Source organism: Mustela lutreola, chromosome 9, assembly GCF_030435805.1.
Source record: "Mustela lutreola isolate mMusLut2 chromosome 9, mMusLut2.pri, whole genome shotgun sequence".
NCBI lineage: Eukaryota > Metazoa > Chordata > Mammalia > Carnivora > Mustelidae > Mustela > Mustela lutreola.
In genome coordinates, this window is record NC_081298.1 from 48,598,386 (window position 1) to 48,618,206 (window position 19,821).

A 19,821-nucleotide genomic window follows, 5' to 3' on the forward strand; every position below is an offset into this window, starting at 1 on the left:
GAAACAGTGAGGATGACTAAGAAACACAGGGGCATGGGGTGGAAGAAGAGAAGGAAGAAGACAGCTTGGGTTCTGCCCTGCTACCAATGACAGGTATAGTTCTCATCTCTCTCCATTAGATTTATTGTAAATTGGGCATTGAATTAAAAGTGTCTTTCCAAGTTTGCTATTTGGAAAATTCAACAATTATAATAATGAGGACAACTTGTTTTTATATGGTGTTTCATTTTCTCTGGCATGCTTATGACAAAGTTTACAGTTTCGGTGTACAAAGTATTTTCATATAGATTAACTCTTTGAGGCACATCATGGACTGGAGGAAGTTAGGGCTATATGAGAAATGAAAAGTGCAGCCTGCCCTAATATGAATAGAGTACACTTCCAGGTGACTCTCTTTGGGGTTAAGAGATATCTATTGACAATTGACTCATAATAATAAATTATCCCCAAACTCAGCAGCTTAAAGAATCATTAATTTTGCTCAGTTTTGTGGGTCAGCTATTCAGGAAAGGCTAGGATAAGCAATTCTTGGTTGGGTTTTTCATGCTGCTGTAGTCAGCCTTGGCTGGACCTGCAATTCGCAGAGGGCTCAACTGGGCTAAATAACCAGGGCTGTTCATAAACAAAGCTGATGTATCACATGGCCTCTCCATCACGGGGGATTTGGGGAACCTGAACTTATAGGGCATCTGGCTTTCGTCCCACAAGAACATCCCAAGAGAACCAGGTGGAAACTGCATGGCTTTCTTCCACCTCTTTTTGAGAAGCCAAACAGTGCTCCTTCCATTGTAGTCTGCCCATTACAAATTCAAGGTGATGGCTAACAGACTCCACTTTCTAGTAGGAAAAGCAACAATACTTAAGAGCCATAAATTTAATAACTACCAGGAAGATGGTCCCAGATGAGTTATGTCCCAGGATCAGAATATTGGTTATCCAGCACCACCCTAAGGAGCCGACTACTTCTCTGGCCTACAAATGCTTTTGGAAGCTCTAGGCATAAAATATGTAAGATTCTCCCACATGGTACACAGTGTACTGCTTTACTGAGTAGGTTAAAATGTAAATGCCCTTCTCCCATGGACTGTCAATCAACTATTTTATGTTAAGTGACAGGAAGCTGATGAAAAATTATGAACAAATGAGAGTAAGGGATCCATCACACTCATGAGTCTGCATGCATGAAAATAAACAAACATTAAACCCAGAGCAAGTCCATATGGCCTTTTTATTTATTTTGTCGTGAAACTTGGGAAGGAGATCCACTTCTTAGACAAAAATTTTGCAACTGGTGTCTATGCCAAGAACCTGGAACAGATGATAGTGTAAGTACAGCTTTTTGCTCCCTGCTTTAGCCCATTTGATGAGCACCAAGAAGTCCTAATATCCCATGTGGTATCTTCTGTAGAACCACCTGCACAATTCTCCCATAATTTTTCAATAAATAAAATCATTGTGCCTGGTGGTGACCTACCCTGGAAACGAACAAAGAATCCATAGATCCCAAAATAGACAATCCATAGTTCTTATCTTTGAGGGACACATGGCTAGGAAACACACTCAAAAAAGTATGCTGAAAGTTGGGTTCTTATTTTCTTCAATGAAAATCTCAGTAAAGTCTTGTTAGAGAAAGTGAACTTTGAGCTTAATTCTATAAAGTAACTTTATGTTTCTACATGTCTAGTGTGTTTAAGATGGGGTGGAGAAGAGTTGGTAAAAGGCAGCTCTACACCAAAGGGTCAGTCTGAGCAGCTAACAGGAATATAAAAGTTGTGCTTAGACATTCTAAATAGTTCTTAAAGGTTCCACCACACCTGGTATTCCAGCTTAGGCAGGTCTTAGTGGCTGGTTAGCTTCCAAGCAATATATGAGATTTCTAATATCTTTTTTCCTACCTTCCTGTAACAGGATGCTTTGTTGTTGCTGTTATTATTCATAATAGGTTTAAATTTCCCTATATATTCACCAGTAATAGTGTCTTTTATGAATGTTCCCTTTACTTTCTTCACCTATTTATCTACTGGATTTTAATCTTTTTATCAATTTATATGATATTCTTAGTCCTACATGCAAAGTTTGAATCTTGAATATTGGACCCAAGTTTAAAAAGATTAGTCCACATTCAGATTGAAAGAAAAAAGAAAATCTAAACCTGGGTCCTGAAAATATTTATGCTGAACTAACCAGGGGAGCAGGAGTGAAATATACTAATTTTCCTTGTCTCAGGCAGGAATAACTATAAGACTATTTTTATTATGCTATGGCTTCTGGATCTCTTTTAAAAATGATAAATGAGGGGCGCCTGGGTGGCTCAGTGGGTTAGGCCGCTGCCTTCGGCTCAGGTCATGATCTCAGGGTCCTGGGATCGAGTCCCGCATCGGGCTCTCTGCTCAGCAGGGAACCTGCTTCCCTCTCTCTCTCTCTGCCTTCCTCTCCGACTACTTGTGATTTCTCTCTGTCAAATAAATAAATAAAAAATCTTAAAAAAATGATAAATGAAGAGTAAAGGGGATGGAAAAAAGGCCAGAGCAGTGAGAGGGAGCTGTCCAGGGTCCTAGGGCATTTTCCCCTGACTCTGCTTGTTGCATTCCTGCTCTTTCCAAGCCACCCCAACTCTCTGGAAGTTCAAAATTGTGAGGAATACCTCTAACCATTAGAGAAGTTAGCTTCTTATTGATCCCCAGGCTTGTGTCCACTTGGTCTAGTCGGCCTTCTGGGGTGTAGAGGAGAGTGTAATCATTAGCTTTGAAACCAGCCCTCAGGCATTCAACAACAGCTAACTATTGACCCTGGTCTGGGCTTCTTTAGCTTGAATATACTTCTCTCAACTTATTTGGAAGACACAAAGCTGCTTTCAAACACATCTAGATTCTTACTGTTTATCCATTTGGAGGATTAGACTTCTTTAATTACCTAAGTGAATTCCAGTCAGTGAACTGTGTTTTGTCTCCCCTTTCATCTATTTAGATAATTGGCTGTTACAAGTTCTGTTTTTGCATGTGAGTTAGCTTACAGGAGCTCTGACTGTCATAATAGCCACTTGGAAACTGCTCTGACTTAGAGTGTGTTGTAGCAGAGATAAATATTCAATATAACACCAGCAATGCCACTGTAATTTATCATTTTTGATCATGTGAGATACTTAAAAATAGCGTTCAGCTTCAGAGACACTGACCTAAACAAAAATATGTAACAAAGTTATTTTGCTATTAACCCAATAGTGAAGACAGATCTTAATTCTGAGAAGGGCAGAGGTATAGTGGACTTTCCCCATCATTAATCATTTTGGGAAACTGTAGTATGAGTAAAGACTGTTGTTCTCATTTCCATTAGTTTTCCAGATAGGAATTCAGACAAGTGGTGGTTGTCACCTTCCTTCTAGGTCTGATAGGTCAACAGTCCTATTTTCAGCTGCAGAGCAATTCAAGGCAAAGAGAACTTGGAGTTATTGCCACAGAAAGCACCCACATGGTGCCAGACAGTAACATGGTGATATTGTGTTTGGAATCAGTGAGCTCAAATGTTGAGAAATTTAAACAGTAGATGTACAATTATTTTGTATGTAAGTAGTAACTAAAAAAATTATGTTTTAATATTTGTCAAAGTAATACACACATAGTAAAGAAAAAAAAAAAAAACATGAGAAATAAGGTGGGGGGTGGAGAAAAGATGGCAGGGAATAAGGGAGGCACTGTTTCAAACAGTCCCCTAAAGTGAGCTGATTATCTACCAAAGAACTCTGATCACCCATGAAATCAGTCTGAGATTAGAATTACACACTTCTGGTTCTCTACAGGCACAGAAGATGCCAGCGGACAAGTAAAGCAGAGTGGGGACATCGGACTGATATCAGAAGATAAACAAAAGGGGGAGGGAGCCACCAGAAGTGGCCCATTGAAAAGTAATACACCAATATGAGAGTGCCCTGTGATTGGGGACCAGCATTAACTTAGAGTCTGGTTGAAAGCACTCAAAAAGAGCAAAATATGTAGAAGGGTCTGCTTAGCCAGAACAAGCCATTTTGTTGTTTATGCAATAAACTTAGATTGACCCTGCGCCCCCCCCCCCCTCTGAGGAACTTACTTAGAAACAAGTCTGGGAAACCAGAAAAATATGACTGACCAGCCCCTGATAACAGAGCCCATATACCAGGACGTATCAGGTCAGGGAGAGGTAACAGAGCCCAGAATACAAGGATGAGCCAAGCCAGGTGGAGACATCCAATCAGGAAAGCACCTACCTAACCACCCAAGAATGTGGGCCCTGCCTTTTGGGCACCAATTCTGACCAGAGTGATAGGCTTGTTCAAATAACTACTATAAGGTGAATTGTAATTCTATTGGCCACCTGTGTGTGGCCAGGCTCAATCCCATGGTCTTTATTCTATAAAAGTTAATCCATGAGGCTGGGAGGGGTCGCCTCTTTGCAAGAGATGTCCCTGGCCGGTCAGTTTGATTCTTGATGCTTGGCATGAAATAAAGCTTTGCTTGACCTTTGCTTTGTATCAGTCCTGCTCCTTTGACCATGGACCCAACAGATCTTAAGGGTAAATTGTTGGAATTCGGTGGTGAGGGACAGGGGCTTAAGCCCATGGACCCAGGACAGCCACTGCTGGCGCTGAGCCAGAGAGAGTGTGACAAAGAAGTTAAGTATTGGTCTCTGAGCCACTGGTGCTCGTGAGAGCGTCTGGGTGGTGGTGTGCATGAGAGAGTCTGGTGTGGATGCCAGCCAACGCTATCTAGAACCACAGCCTTTTGCACTGCACACCTGCTGCGTGACTGGGGTCTGAGTTGCGGTCTGCCCTGCCTGCAAGAGAGGGGGAATTTATGTGCTACGGAGCTCCCAGAAGGAAACAGACTGAGGCTTCTCTCTGAAATGGAGGTGCAGGTGCAGTTTGCTTTCCTCTAAACCTCCAAAGAACCACCAAGGGGAGGGAAAGAAAAAACAAACAAACAAACAAACAAAAGCCTCCAGAGAACAAAAGCCTGAAAAACCAGTTCCCTCAGGAGGGGGCAGGAGGACTCAAATCTAGCAAGACTGCCTAAAAAACCAGGAGGCAGGCCCCACTCCAGAAAGTCAGTCAAAAATAAATAAATAAAAAGAAAGAAAGAAAAAAGGAAATCCACCACTACTTCAAAGATACAACTTTCATTTTTATTCATTCCCACTTTTTTCATTCTTTTTAATTTTTAAATATTTTTTAACCTATTTACCATTACAATAAGATGTTCGGTACAAATTCCATAATAATTTGAACTTTTTTGATACATATGCCTGTGTTTTTCTTTTGCTTTTTGATTTTTTTAATATTCTATACAGATAAGCTTTACGGTAATCCTCTTTCCCCAGTCAATACTACCCCTATATATAAATAAGTTTTAATCCCCCTTTATCTCAGGTAAGTTGAGCCCTTTAACAAAGATATCAAGATAAGCCCAGGAAGAATCAAAATAACCCTCCTCACCCACAATGAGAATTTATCACTATCCTCTCATCTTTTTCTTCTGTCAGTGTTTCTGTGTATTTGTTTTTGTTCTGGTAGTGATGAAGTTCTAGAACCTAGGTGAGGTTCGGTGGGCTGAGGTCCAGGGCCAATGACCAAGAAAGAATTCTTGAGACATCTTTGGTGCAAAATGGTGGTTTATTAAAGCACAGGGGCAGGACCTGTGGGCAGAAAGAGCTGTTGCCCCATTATCCCGAGGAGTGGCTGATTATATACACAGGAGTTGGGTAGGTGAGAACAAAGTGGGTGATCTTAGTCTCTAAGGAATTTTGGAAGCAAGGTCTCCAGGACCTTGAGGGGCTAGCTATTATTGGGAAAAAGATTATTTATTACTAGTAGTAAAAATCTTCTTGTGAGACCCTTTAGATATATATCAGTGGTTCATATGCTTGGGAAAGATTCTTGACACTATCTTGGAGATCTAGAGATAAAGTTTCATATTTCTCCTATCAAGTGTCCTTGTTAGTGATATTTGGGTTTAGAAGAAATTTAACTTTTGTTAGGGCTTGAGGAACTGAGCTATTTGCCTCTGGAAATTGTGCTATTGTTAAGATACCTTCTTTGTTGTAAATCTCTAGGACATTGGTAAACCAAGGGAGACTCCTGTCTTGCAGGATTGTGATCTCTGCAAGTTAACTATTTGTTTTCCTTTTAGGGCAGTCAGGGGTGCCTGAGGAATGTCACACATATTAGGAGGGGAATGGGTGGAGAGGGGGTGCAAGGTGCCAGCTTTTGCTTTGTTCTCAGCCAACCTGCTCCCTCATCAGTAGTATATAAACCTTTTAATTGGGGTTCATTTTGGCTGTTTTTTTTTTTCTTGTCATTTATTTTGTAGGTCTTTTTGTTTGTCTTTTTTTTTTTTTTTTGTATACTTCATAAATCTTACCATTGGGACCCATTCGGGTCGGGTCTTCTCTTTTCTTTCTTTTTTTTTCCCTGTCTCTCTTTCTTTTTTTCTTTTTTCTTTCTTTTTTTTTTTTGGGGGGGGGGTGCTCCCGATTGCTCAGAAGCATTCCAGGGTGCAACTTGCCTACACCATGGTTGATACATTCAGCTACACATCCGTTCAGCCACCTCCCACCAAAATGACTAGGAGGAGGAATGCCCAACAGAGGAAAAATTCAGAGACTGAACCCTCTCCATAAGACATATTGGATATGGACATAAACAGCATGTTGGAAAGGGAATTCAGGCTAACAATTATTCAGGTGATGGTTAGGTTGGGAAAAGGCTTTAATGACAAAAAGGGATTGATTAGGGCAAAAGTGAAAGCCACCAGGGAAGATGTTAACAATGCTACCAATGAGTTCCAAACTAATATAAATTCTCTAACAGCTAGGGTAACTGAGGCAGAAGATAGAATTAGTGATCTAGAGGACAAACTGATTGAGAAAAAGTATCAGGAGGAAGCCTGGAAGAAACAGCTTAGAAGCCTGGAAAACAGAATTAGGGAAATAAGTGACACCATGAAGTGTTCCAATGTCAGAATTATTGGAAACCCTGAGGGGGAGGAGAAAGAAAGAAGACTAGAGGAGGTAGTTGAAGAAATACTTCATGAAAATTTTCCCAATCTGGTGAATGGAACAAGCATTCGTGTCCTAGAGGTAGAAAGGTCTCCCACTAAGATCATAGAATCTAGAAAGACCTCGAGACACATGATTGTGAAAATGATGAATCATAATTTTAGACAGGAGCTCTTGAAAGCAGCTGGGGGAAGAGATTCCTTACATAAAGAAGAAGGCCCATCAGAATAACGTTAGACCTGTCCAAAGAAACCTGACAAGCTAGAAAGGACTGGCACTATTCAGGGCACTAAATGCAAAGAACATGCAGCCAAGAATACTTTATCCAGTAAGACTGACATTCAAAATGGATGGAGAAATAAAGAGCTTCCAAGACCAGCATGGTTAAAGAGTATTTGATCACCAAGATGGCACTACAAGAAATATTAAGGGGGTTCTATAGAAGAGGAAAATACCCAAGAGTATCATTGAACAGAAATTTATGGAGACAATCTATAGAAACAGAGACTTCACAGGTAACATGATGTCAATAAAAACGTATCTTCTAATAATCACTCTCAATGTGAATGGCCTGAATGTGCCCATAAAATGGCATAGGGTTGCATATTGGATAAAATGATAGGACCCATCCATATGTCATCTACAAGAGACCCATTTTGAACCTAAGGTACATCCAGACTGAAAGTGAAGGAATGGAGAAGCATCTTTCATGACAATGGGCCTCAAAAGAAGGCTGAGGTAGTAATTCCTATATCAGATAAATTAGATTTTAAACTAAAGACTGAAGTTAGAGATAAAGAAGGACACTACATCATTCTTAAAGGTCTACCCACCAAGAAGATCTAACAATTGTAAATATTTAGCCCCCAATATGGGAGCAGCCAATTATATAAGAAAACTGTTAATCAAGATAAAGAGTCATACTCATATGAATACATTAATAGTAGGAGATCTTAACACACCACTATCAGTAATAGATCATCCAAGCAGAAAACTAATAAAGAAACAAGAGCATTGAATGACACATTGGACCAGATGGACCTCAAAGATATATAGAGAACATTCCACCCTAAAACAACAATATTCATTCTTCTTGAGTACACATGGAACATTCTCTAGAATAGACCACATACTGGGTCACAAATCAGGGCTCAACTAATACCAAAAGACTGAGATTATTCCCTGCATATTCTCAGATCACAATGCTTTGAAACTGGAGCTCAACCACAAGGAAAGGTTTAGAAGGAATTCAAAGACCTGGAGGCTAAAGACCACCTTGCTTAAGAATGCTCGGATCAACCAGGAAATCAAAAAAGAACTTAAACAATTAGAAACCAATGAGAAAGAAGACCCTTCAGTCAAAAACCTATGGGGTACAGCAAAGGCAATCCTAAAGGGGAAATACAGTCATCCAAGCCTCCCTCAAAAAAATTGAAAAATCCAAAATACACCAGCTGTCTTTACACCTTAAAGAATTGGAGTATCAACAATAAATTAAGCCAACTCCACTCACAAGAAGGGAAATAATCAAGATTAGAGCAGACATGGATTGGAAAAATAAACATTGTTAAAATGTTTATACTGCCTATAGAAATCTATACTTTAAATGCCATTCCAATGAAAATTTCACCAACATTTTTCAGAGAGCTGAGCAAACAATCCTAAAATCTGTATGGAACCAGATAAGACCCCAAATTGCTAAGGAAATATTGCAAAAGAAAAACAAAACTGGGGGCATCACGTTGTCTGATTTCAAGCTTTTCTACAAAGCTGTGATCACCAAGACAGCATGGTACTGGCACAGAAACAGACACACAGACCAGTGGAACAGAGTAGAGAGCCCAGATATGGAACCTTGACTCTATGGTCAAATAATCTTCAACAAAGCAGGAAAAAATATACAGTGGAAAAAAGACAATCTCTTCAATAAATTGTGCTGGGAAAATTGGAAAGCTATGTATAGAAGAATGAAACTCGACCATTCTCTTACACCATACATAAAGATAAACTCAAAATGGATAAAAGACCTAAAAGTGAGGCAGGAATCCATCAGAATCCTAGACGAGAACATAGGCAGTAACCTCTTCAACATCGGCTACAGCAACTTATTTCAAAATATGTCTCCAAAGGCAAAGGAAACAAAAGTGAAAATGAATTTTGGGGACTTCATCAAGATCAAAAACTTCTGCACAGCAAAGGAAACAGTCAACAAAACAAAGAATCAACCCATGGAATGGGAGAAGGTATTCGGACAATATAGACAAAGGGTTGATATCCAGGATCTATAAAGAATTTCTCAAACTCAACACACAAAAAACAGATAATCATGTCAAAAAATGGGCAGAAGACATGAACAGACACTTCTCCAATGAAGACATACAAATGGCTAACAGACACATGAAAAAAATGTTCATCACTAGTCATCAGAGAGATTGAAATCAAAACCACACAGAGATACCACCTTACACCAGTTAGGATGGCCCAAACCAACAAGATAGTAAACAACATGTGTTGGAGAGGATGTGGAGAAAGGGGAACCCTGTTACACTGTTGGTGGGAATGCAAGTTGGTGCAGCCACTTTGGAGAACAGTGTGGAGATTCCCTATGACTCTGTCATTGCACTGCTGGGTGTTTACCCCAAAGATACAGTTGTATTGAAAAGAAGGGCCATTGGTACCCCAATGTTCATAGCAGCAATGGCCATGGTCACCAAACTGTGGAAAGAACCAAGATGCCCTTCAGTGGATGAATGGATAAAGAAGATGTAGTCCATATACACTATGGAGTATTATGCCTCCATCAGAAAGGATGAATACCCAACTTTTGTAGCAACATGGACGGGACTGGAAGAGATTATGTTGAGTGAAATAAGTCAAGCAGAGAGAGTCAATTCTCATATGGTTTCACTTATTTGTGGAGCATAAGAAATAACAAAGAGGACACAGGGAGATGGAGAGGAGAAGGGAGTTGGGGGAAATGGGAGGAGGAGATGAACCATGAGAGACTGTGGACTCTGAAAAATAATATGAGGGTTTTGGAGGGGTAGGGTATAGGAGGTTGGGTGAGCCTGGTGGTGGGTATTATGGAGGGCACATATTGCATGGAGCACTGGGTGTGGTGCATAAACAATGAATTCTGGAACAATGGAAAGAAATTTAAAAAAATAAATTAAAATTTTAAAAAAATGATTCTATAATAAAAAACATAGCCCCCTGCACACCACAAATTCCTCCCCTACCATGTTTTTCAACCCTTTCTTCTATGAGTTTTGGTTGTTGCCACCAAAATAGTCATAGCCCATTCAGTAATTTCAGTTATATTAAAATAATTCTCAGACATTATCGAGTAATTCTGTTTTGAAATTTTAAAATTTAGTTCCCTTAAATCTCTTCCCTATCTTCTTCAGACTTCTTCCAAATTTCAGAAAGTACTTGTCTTAGTTACATAAAAATATAAGTGATATGATTAATTACATATTTTTATAATCTGATTTCCATCTCTTGTCATCTCCATTTCTACACACACTCTCCAATCCCTGGTAACATTTATTTTATATTCTGTACAAAATTAAGCTTTATGTACTTTGTAGGTTGGTTTAAGAGTTAAAAACCAACACATTTCCTTAAAAAAACTTACAGTAAATATTTATCCAGTGCCTAGTCATATGGTTGAGTTGCATCCCTTTTCCAAGCCCAATATTATGACCCTGAGGCAAGCAGAGCAGAATATTTCTATTGTAAAAGACAAGCTACTTCCCTCCAATGCTCATTAGACAACATTTTAGGTGAATTCACATTTACATCATATCTTTCTTGAAAGTTTACATGTATGTTTATGTTTTTCCTGGAGTTTTTGAAGTGTTTTTTTTTTTTTCTTTGAATCTCAAGCAAGATCCACATCCTCCAAAGGTGTAAGTATGTGTCCTAAGACATGTCACAAGGTTGTATAATTACACTGACATTAGGAGTTGGGGGGGTTGTCTTTCAAAAGGCAAGTGAATAAGTTTTGGAAGATGTAGATTTACACAAAAGAGCGACAAAGAGGGAAGAGTGGAGTAGGATCCATTCCACTGCTGTTGATTAAGACTTACTTATTAGCCCAAGGTAATGTTTGAGGAGAAAGAGGAATATAATATGAAAGGACCAGATTATAACCCATAGAGTTTGGTACTTTACCAATATTTCTAGTAGAAAATTGAGGAGAAATGCACCTTCTAGGGAAAAGAAAATAACTTCTTTAGGTAAATTGCTAATCACAGAAAAGCATATGAATGAATGTCTTTTGATACATGAACAAACAGAGAAGACCAAATAGAATGAGTTCCCATAACATGCTTGTTTCCTTCTCTCTGTCCATCATGCTTCATCAGTCCTGGTTCAACAATAAGAAATAAGCAGTGATTATCTGTGCTTAAATATTAGTAAGAATAAATGAAATCAAAATGAAGTAAAAAGCATATGCCAGAAGATAAGTTAACCAAAGAGGGTGAGTCTGAACATATCGTTGTCCAGAGATTCAAATAAATTAAGCACCATCACTGCACAAAGTGTTAAAAGAGAAACAGGAATTCATTTTAGACATTACATGACATCAGAGAAAGAGATCACATGCATGCATTGGGATTTGTGAGGATGAAGAACTAATGCAATGGAAACAAATTTCTTTCCCAAATGTAACGAAACCAAATTTGCTAGAAGAAAGAGCTGAATCTTCAGCTTGAAACGATACACAACACATCAGGAAATATGTACACTCTGGAAAAAGTATAACAAATAGCCATCTTAATCCTAATAACATTTCCGTTCTCTGTATATGTATTATACTGTGTGATGTTTTTGAACGTTTTGCCCTGGGTTTTGCAACCATTTCTCTGACATGTTCCATCATCTTAACTTTTGTTTTAGAGTCTGGTAAGTTTTTGTTTTTGTTATTATCTTTTAGCCTTACTAATGATTTTATTTTCACTTCACAAATAACTATTTTTACTATTAGTAGAAGTAAACAATTCCAGGGGAAACAACCAAAGTCAACAAAAATAATTCATTCCATAGGAAATGAGATAATTCAGAAAATAATATTTTTAAAAATCCAAAATCTCTTAAGTCGTGTTTAAGGAACTCCATCTATAAGATATGACAGGCTGCCAGGAAAGGATCAAAGAACAAGAAAATTTTTTTTCTTCAAATATGTATCTCTCAAAAACATCTGAAGATGCATTAGTTTTTTTAAGAAATATTCTCTTCTGGGGTGCCTGGGTGGTTCAGTCAGTTAATCGACTGCCTTTGGCTCAGGTCATGATCCTGGGGTCGTGGATTGAGCCCAATATCGGGCTCTCCTCTTAGTGGCGAGTCTGCTTCTCCCTCTTCCTCTGTGATCTCTCTTGTTTTCACTGTGTATCAAATAAAATCTTTTTTTTTTTTTATAAATATTCTCTTCTGAATTATCTCATTTCCTATGAAATGTCTTATTTATATTGACCATGGTTAATTCCCTTGGAAATGTTGATTTTCTTTCAATACCCAGTGATCCTGGGCCAAAGCTTCAAGAATGGAAACAACCACCTACTCCCATCAGCGTATGTATCTCCCCTTTACCAATTCTGTTCTGTCCAGAAACATGACCATCACTCTGAATTCCGTTTTATTCATTCTCTTTTTAAATATACAAGTTTGACCTTTAAAAACATATGTCTCAATAACATTTATTTTTAATAAGATTTAAATTTATTTTTAATAAAGTTTTTAGCAATTTATAAAAATGCTATAAGAATATATGCTTCTTCAGGGACTTTTTTTTTTTCCTTCTAATAACGTTTTGTTCCCATGGCTTATTCTTGTTGTATGTAGCATTAGTCCATTTTCAGACAGGCAGGGTCCTATAAGTTATCTGCCCAAAGAAACATGAGCAAAAAGGGATATGTGTCAGTTCTTGTGGAAACATTTAAGAGCCTGTGCAGGATTTCCTAAACTTGTATCCACTGCTGCTACACTTAGGGATGCGCATATTGATGTGGAGTGGCCACAAGATCACAGCACCCTGGAGTGATTAGCTGCAGTGTGGAGAATGGTGGCCCTGGAGAATTCTAAGAACTACAGAAAATCTGATGTGAGCAAGAAATAAATGTTGTTAGGTCAAGTCAGTGAAATTTTGGGGTTACTTATCACAGAATAACCTATGATAACGTAGCATAATTTCTCCTTCCAGCTTGAAATTATTTTTGTGTATAAGGTGATGGGTTAATTCAATTTGTTTTATAGATAACAATGAGTATGTGTCTTTACTTGTTCAGCAGTCCTTTCTTCCCCTAGGGACTGACAATGTACCCTTTTCTGTGTGGGGTGTTTCTGGGCTCCCTTCTCCTCTACTGCCAGTTTTCCAATCCTGCATGAATAACTCAGTGGCCTTCATTACTGTAGATTAATAATATTTGGTATGGTAGCCCTTTCCATTTTCTTTTACTTCTTCAGTCATGTCTTGACCAATTCTGCTCTATCTAACCGTTAGGTTTTAGAAACCTAAAATTGGCATACATACAAATAGCCTGCTGAGGTTTTTGACTATAATTGCATTTGAGAGGAATTGACATATTTATGGCATGGAGTCTTCCTGCTCATCATGGTCTATTGGTTATTTATTTGTCTTTTTGGTGTCTTTAAATTATTAGAGTCTTTTTGAGCAAAGGGATGTAGTTACTTGAGTTTAGAAAGCCATCTGGAATTAGAAGTCTCTTTATAACAGTGTTTTATAGAGTTAGTTAAACTCAGTTCGGCTCCATAAAACAAAGCATAGGAAGAAGGAGTGGGAAGACGACTACATGACAGGTACTTGCTTTGTGTTTGAAGTCCCGCTGGGTGTGAGGCATGCAGTACCTCAATACATCTCCACTAAACCCCCCTCAAGTATGTTGGAGGTTTTCTATGAAACCAAGATGTAGGTGTGTTAAGCAAACAATCAGCGCTCACCCCCATACAAAGTGATAGGATCAGGAATTGGAGCAGGCCACTCTGACTGCAAGACAGAACTTTCCTAATGTATTACCATGAACTTACTAAATAAACTCAAAAGCTTTGCCTTTCTTTGGGTTTAGGAACTGATGTGTTGTCTTGGCTGATATTTTCTACTGCATCAGTGATTATTAAAATAAAATTTAGAATAAGGTCCTGCTTAGGTTGATAAAAAAGTTAATAATTTTTCAGAAATATATGTGCACAAGCCAACTTGGCAGAGGCCAAGCAGTGCTAAGTCATCTTGATATCAGTAGAGGCTGATGAGTTCACCACATGGAGAACTGAAATAGCAGCAATTCTTTTAGCTCCTAAGTAGCCCACACAAGAAAGGTGCATCTGCTGCAACATTTTGGAGAGAAAATGTTACTTTCTGTTAGCCTCTACCATCATATCTTCCTTCCATTACCAAAGGGTCGATTTGTTACTGGCAGAAATAAATTGCATTACATACCAGCTCTGACTTTGCAGTCTTGTATTTCTGTCTGTGTAATAACCTGCTATGATTATGTATGAACTTCTAAGTGGGAACAGAGGAGACTTAATTCCATTAAATTTCCCTGGAGGAGGGGAGCCTGATGCAATTCAAACACAAGGGTTCTTCTTATTATCAAACTGTCATGTTTGGTGCATTATTTTGTGTAGTTGTTGACTATGCCTTGATGAGATTTTTATTTTATATATCCAATCCAGGCTCCCCATGCTTGACTAACTTGAAAGGCCATAATACAAGAAACTCCCTTCCTTCTGAACATGTCAAAGGCCCCAATTTTCCGTTCCCACTGTGGGGTATATGATCTCAGTTCTTGTGTAATTTTATTTCCTCCCATTTCCCCCCCATTGATGTAGAAGATCTACTTCTACAGGCACACACTGTGTATTGATGGTCTTGAGTCATCTTGTTTTGCAGAGGATATAAAAACAAGCAGATGCTATACAGGAGCAGGAGATAAAACAAGGTCTGTAGTTTAATCTTTTAAACTCTCCTGCTTAAGTTATCATAGTTGTGTAGCATTTGGGGTGTGTAACAGAAATCTATTTAAGTATTAAGAAGATTAGTTATATCAAACCAGATGCCTCATCCAGGAACACAGCAAGTGAGAAGGATGGCAGGGTTGTAAAAAGAGTCATTCATCACTCCCACCTGATTGCCCTTTGACTACATCCTCCCTGTATCTATGCATCTGCATTACTTCTGTCTGTACACTGCTTTCTCCACCATGCTGGTGCTTTCCTATGACCCAAAGCTCAGATCAGTAGCCTGAGTACACATGAGTACTCAGCTCAGTTCCACAGTGGAATCTCTGTCATATATATATCTACCCTCAGAGGGATGTTTCACTGACGGAGTTGAAGACACACTCCCACCTCTGATGCAGTCACCATTGGCTGAGGAATGGATGTCATGGGGAATAACGACGGTTTTGTCCTGACAGCAGCCTTTCAAGAGGGAAGGAGGGTAGAATTACAGATGAGTTGTATGGAAGCAGAGAAATGTCCCCAAAGACATCCATGTCTGAATCATTCAAGCTTGGAATATATTACCTGACATGGGATAGAGATCTATGGGTGTGATTAAGTTAAAGGTCTTGAGATGGTAAGATTAACCTGGATTATACAGGTAGACATAATGTAATCACAAGGTTCTTATAGGATGGAGGAAGGGTTTTAGAGTCAGAGAAGCAGATGTGACAACAGAGGCAGAGGTTGGAGTGATGAAACCATTAGTCAAGAAATGCAGGCACATCTAGAAACTTGAAAGGACAAGGAATAGATTCCCTTCTAGAACCCTGTTGATGCCTTGATGTCAGCCCTATGAAACCCCTTCCAGACCTCTGACCTCCAGAACTGTAAATTAATACATTTCTGTTAAATTAAGCTACTGAATTTGTGCTAATCTCTTTCAACTATCATAGGAAATAACACAGGGTGAATATCATTGAAGTCTCTAGCAGCAATCTAGTAGAGTATATGATCTGTGTCCTTCCATTTTTGTGGTTTATTAAGATTTTTCTACAGCAATTTATCCAAACTGTGCATGTGAGACACACACACACACACACACACACACACACATAGTGAAGAATATCCTAATAGTCAAACAAGCTACGTTTTTACTTAGAAATAATTCTGGATCTTATATCAGGATTGCAACTTTTTGAGCAGTGTGTGAGGAAAGTTCTATGAACATTGAATAAAATTGAGTAGAAGTCCACCTACTTTTCTGTATTCTTGTCTTTTCTTTTGGGTCGCATATGAGACTTTGAGAATCCCAAATGACTTAACAATGCAAATCCCCCTTTTATATTCTCTGTTAAAAGAGAGTCCCTTATGCCTGACACCTTCATCTCTGGCACCATTTCTACCCTGCTAAGGATATAGAGGCTCCTTGAAAGCTATCAGGGGCACTCCTGTCCAGCAGATCTCTAAACAGGTTGGGGGGTTGCCAAATGGAGCTAACATTTATCATTAGCATAGGGAAACACTCCTAACACCTGGGATAACCCTTTCCCAGGTGGGAGCAGGATTCTGTTATCTGCTAAGGTTTAGGACAGCTGTCTCTGAGGAGGCAACCAGGTGGTTCCCAGGGAGATGTTTGAAAAGGAATATTTAGGCCCTGCAAACCTTGGGCCCATGTTGCATCTGCAGGAACTGAGGGTGAAAGGGACTGAATTGATTTTTGAAATATTTATATTTTCATCATCTGGCTCCAAAGAACTTAACTCTTCAAGAATTAGATTTGGGCCGGAGGAGTCAAGATGGCGGAGAAGTAGCAAGCTGAGACTGCTTCAGCTAGCCGGAGATCAGCTAGATAGCTTATCTAAAGATTGCAAACACCTGAAAATCCATCGGCAGATCGAAGAGAAGAAGAACAGCAATCCTGGAAACAGAAAAACAACCACTTTCTGAAAGGTAGGACCGGCGGAGAAGTGAATCCAAAGCGACGGGAAGATAGACCCCGGGGGGAGGGGCCGGCTCCCGGCAAGCGGCGGAGCAACCGCGCACAAAATCAGGACTTTTAAAAGTCTGTTCCGCGGAGGGACATCGCTCCAGAGGCTAAACCGGAGCGAAGCCCACGCGGGGTCAGCGTGGCCTCAGGTCCCGCAGGGTCACAGAAGGATCGGGGGTGTCTGAGTGTCGCAGAGCTTGCGGGTATTGGAACGGGAAAGCCGGCTACAGAGACAGAGCCGACAGTAAGCTCGCAGCTCCGTGTTACCTTGAACCGGTCGCAGGCTCGGTGAGCTCGGAGCGCGGCCGGAGGTCAGAGAGACGGGAGTAACTGGGCGCTGTTCTCTGAGGGCGCACTGAAGAGTGGGGCCCTGGGCTCTCGGCTCCTCCGGGCCGGAGACCAGGAGGCCGCCATTTGTATTCCCGTCCTCCGGAACTCTACGGAAAGCGCTCAGGGAACAAAAGCTCCTGAAAGCAAACCCGAGCGGATTACTCACCCCGGCCCGGGGTAAGGGCGGGGTAATTCCGCCTGGGGCAAAGACACTTGAGAATCACTACAACAGGCCCCTCCCCCAGAAGATCAACAAGAAATCCAGCCGAGACCAAGTTCACCTACCAAGGAGTGCGGTTTCAATACCAAGGAGAGCAGCAGAATTCCAGAGGAGGAGAAAGCCAAGCACGGAACTCATGGCTTTTTTCCTGTGATTTTTTTTAGTCTTGCAGTTAATTTAATTTTTTCTTTTTCATTTTTTTTTTTTTCTCGCCTTCGGGTAAAAATTTTTTTTTTTTTTTTAACTGTTACCTTTTTCTTTTTTAACGATTTTTTACTAGTTTATCTAATATATATATATATTTTTTTACATTTTTCTTAGGTGTTTTCTTTTTTAAAAAAAATTCTTTTTTTTTTTTTTTTTTTTCTTTTTTCTTTCTTCCTTTTTGAACCTCTTTTTATCCCCTTTCTCCCCACTCACGATTTTGGATCTCTTCTAATTTGGCTAAAGCATATTTTCCTGGGGTTGTTGCCACCCTTTTAGTATTTTACTTGCCCCTTCATTTACTCTTATCTGGACAAAATGACAAGACGTAAAAATTCACCACAAAAAAAAGAACAAGAGGCAGTACCGAAGGCTAGGGACCTAATCAATACAGACATCGGTAATATGTCAGATCTAGAGTTCAGAATGACAATTCTCAAGGTTCTAGCCGGGCTCGAAAAAGGCATGGAAGATATTAGAGAAACCCTCTCGAGAGATATAAAAGCCCTTTCTGGAGAAATAAAAGAACTAAAATCTAACCAAGTTGAAATCAAAAAAGCTATTAATGAGGTGCAATCAAAAATGGAGGCTCTCACTGCTAGGATAAATGAGGCAGAAGAAAGAATTAGTGATATAGAAGACCAAATGACAGAGAATAAAGAAGCTGATCAAAAGAGGGACAAACAGCTACTGGACCACGAGGGGAGAATTCGAGAAATAAGTGACACCATAAGACGAAACAACATTAGAATAATTGGGATTCCAGAAGAAGAAGAAAGTGAGAGGGGAGCAGAAGGTATACTGGAGAGAATTATTGGGGAGAATTTCCCCAATATGGCAAAGGGAACAAGCATCAAAATTCAGGAGGTTCAGAGAATGCCCCTCAAAATAAATAAGAATAGGCCCACACCCCGTCACATAATAGTAAAATTTACAAGTCTCAATGACAAAGAGAAAATCCTGAAAGCAGCCCGGGAAAAGAAGTCTGTAACATACAATGGTAAAAATATTAGATTGGCAGCTGACTTATCCACAGAGACCTGGCAGGCCAGAAAGAGCTGGCATGATATTTTCAGAGCACTAAACGAGAAAAACATGCAGCCAAGAATACTATATCCAGCTAGGCTATCATTGAAAATAGAAGGAGAGATTAAAAGCTTCCAGGACAAACAACAACTGAAAGAATTTGCAAATACCAAACCAGCTCTACAGGAAATATTGAAAGGGGTCCTCTAAGCAAAGAGAGAGCCTACAAGTGGTAGATCAGAAAGGAACAGAGACCATATACAGTAACAGTCACCTTACAGGCAATACAATGGCACTAAATTCATATCTCTCAATAGTTACCCTGAATGTGAATGGGCTAAATGCCCCTGTCAAAAGACACAGGGTATCAGAATGGATAAAAAAACAAAACCCATCTATATGTTGCCTCCAAGAAACACATTTTAAGCCCGAAGACACCTCCAGATTTAAAGTGAGGGGGTGGAAAAGAATTTACCATGCTAATGGACATCAGAAGAAAGCAGGAGTGGCAATCCTTATATCAGATCAATTAGATTTTAAGCCAAAGACTGTAATAAGAGATGAGGAAGGACACTATATCATACTCAAAGGGTCTGTCCAACAAGAAGATTTAACAATTTTAAATATCTATGCCCCCAACGTGGGAGCAGCCAACTATATAAACCAATTAATAACAAAATCAAAGAAACACATAAACAACAATACAATAATAGTAGGGGACTTTAATATTCCCCTCACTGAAATGGACAGGTCATCCAAGCAAAAGATCAGCAAGGAAATAAAGGCCTTAAATGACACACTGGACCAGATGGACATCACAGATATATTCAGAATATTTCATCCCAAAGCAACAGAATACACATTCTTCTCTAGTGCACATGGTACATTCTCCAGAATAGATCACATCCTCGGTCCTAAATCAGGACTCAACCGGTATCAAAAGATTGGGATCATTCCCTGCATATTTTCAGACCACAATGCTCTAAAGCTAGAACTCAACCACAAAAGGAAGTTTGGAAAGAACCCAAATACATGGAGACTAAACAGTATCCTTCTAAAG